Source organism: Lycium ferocissimum, chromosome 5 (genome assembly GCF_029784015.1).
Source record: "Lycium ferocissimum isolate CSIRO_LF1 chromosome 5, AGI_CSIRO_Lferr_CH_V1, whole genome shotgun sequence".
NCBI classification, from domain to species: domain Eukaryota; kingdom Viridiplantae; phylum Streptophyta; class Magnoliopsida; order Solanales; family Solanaceae; genus Lycium; species Lycium ferocissimum.
In genome coordinates this window covers 36,580,168-36,582,359 of record NC_081346.1, presented here as the reverse complement: position 1 = coordinate 36,582,359, position 2,192 = coordinate 36,580,168, and the positions used below count along the sequence as shown (strand labels likewise).

At 35.9% G+C, this 2,192-nt stretch overlaps 1 long non-coding RNA gene across 1 annotated transcript; it reads right to left on the bottom strand.

Moving 5' to 3' along the window:
* Positions 1 to 323: 323 nt before the first annotated feature.
* On the bottom strand, positions 324 to 1,488 carry LOC132058383 (uncharacterized). The gene is made up of 2 exons (XR_009415280.1): positions 1,318 to 1,488; positions 324 to 471 (listed from the first exon to the last, which is right to left on the bottom strand). It is a non-coding gene; the product is annotated as an uncharacterized LOC132058383 (long non-coding RNA).
* Between the last annotated feature and the right edge of the window lie 704 nt (positions 1,489 to 2,192).

Below are 2,192 nucleotides of genomic sequence, written 5' to 3'. Positions count from 1 at the left end.
GACTTGCTTCTCATTCTTCAGGTGGGTCCTGGATTGCTCCTATTCTTCAGGCGGGTCCTGACTTGCTTCCCATTCTTCAGGCGGGTCCTGAATTGCTTCCCATTCTTCAGGCAGGTCCTGGCTTGCTCCTATTTTTCAGGCGGGTCCTGGCTTGCTTTCCCATTCTTCAGGTGGAATTTGACCTTCCTCCTCTTTCCCATTTTTCAGGTGCGTCCTCACTTGCTTTCCCGTTCTTTAGGCGGGTCCTGACTTTCTTCCTCTTTCCTATTTTTTAGGTGGGTCCTGACTTTCTTCCATTCTTTAGGCGGGTCCTGACTTACTTCCCATTCTTCAGGCTGGTCCTGACTTGCTTCCCATTCTTCAGGCGGGTCCTGACTTGCTTCCCATTCTTCAGGCGGGTCCTGACTTTCTTCCCATTCTTCAGGCGGGTCCTGCAAATCATCAAAGACAAACAACACTAATAAAATTTTTCTGCCCCAGTTTTCACTAGCGGTGTCAATGGTTTTCTAAAAACCGACTTAACCGACCGAACCGTATCATACCGAACCAATTTTTAGGTTTCTTTTAATAAAACCGACGGTTTTTATATAAATTTAGAACCGTACCGAATAATTAGGTTGGTTTTTAATTTTATAAAAATAAACCGGAAAAAACCCGCACCGCACTGAATAAGTTTATATGTGTAAAATATATTTTATATATAATAAAATATCAAAATTTTGGCCTTGGGTTGGGGATGATGAAAAAGACTATAAGCCGGCAACATAATTAACACCTAAAGTTCCAACACTTAACCTTTTTTTACTACTTCTTTCGAAATTAAAGTAGTTCTAGCATCTCGAGTAGTAACTAGCTTGTAAGATACAAGGTATTCCGATGATCTTGGATAGAAACTTACAAAATATTAGATATCTTTCCTATCGTATAATTTTAAATATCTCTTAGTGGATAGTTAATCTTAGTAGATATAGCTCTTGAGTCTCATCTTGATTGATTTTCCCCCTCGTGTGATCTAATCTATACTTCTGGTCTTTGTTCAACATTGTTTTGCACTACCGTAAAATAGTGGAATCAATTTTTATTCTTGTCGTCTTTCATGTTTTCTTATCGTATCTAAACTTTCATTAGTGAATATAACATAATGTTCTTTTTTAAATAAAAAAACCCGAAAATTACCGGAACCGTACCGATACCGAAGAGAAACCGAGATGATGGGACGGTTTCAAAAAGTCTAATTTTGGTTCTACAAAATGAAATAACCGAAAAATTAGTATGGTATATATTTTATAAAATAACCGTCCGAACCGTACCATTGACACCCCTAGTTTTCACCATGAAAATTTTTGTGAGTGTTAGCAAAATCATAAACTATATGTAAAATAATTCAATGATGAAAGTAAAACCAAATGCTCTAACTAGGAAGTGCGTCTCCTAGGAGAAAAATTTAAGGAGTCAAACTAGGAAGTGCATCTCCTAGGGGTGAAGCTGAAAAAATTCTGACTAGGAAGTGCGTCTCCTAGAAGTAGATGTTTGCATGAGGAAGTGCCTCTCCTAAAAGCGAAACCTGAAACCCAAACTAGGAAGTGCGTCTCCTATGGTTGAAACTAACAAAACTCTAACTAGGAAGTGCGTCTCCTAGGAGTAAAGGTAGATCCCATTATCTAGGACGGTCCTAATGAACTATTCTCATTTTCCAGAAGGGTCCTGACAAACTCTTAAAGACAAATAACACGAACAAAATTTTTTGCCCCAGTTTGCACAAGGAAATTTTTTGAGTGTTAGAAAAATCATATACTATTTGGAGGTAGTCAATTAAAGCTAAAAGCATAATTGTATTAGGAGGTAGTGAACCTGACAACATGAAAACATTGTTGACACCTAATTTTTGACCTCCCGTAATTTATTTTAATCACTCAGAGTCCTTGAAAAATAAATAAAATGAGCTATGCACCTTGAAGGGTTTAAATAAGTTTTATAAATTGTTCAGATCAATATTTTGCTCCTTTAAATTAATGAAAGGATTTTATGACATCACAAATTATTTAGAAATTAATTGGTACTTTTTATGACATTTATGAGGTATTTGTTAGATTAAATCAAAGGAAAAATGGCATTTTTGTTGAAAAAACAATAATCATTTATTTGATTGTTTAAATTGTCAAAAATCAAAATTAGCAAATACTTTATTCCCT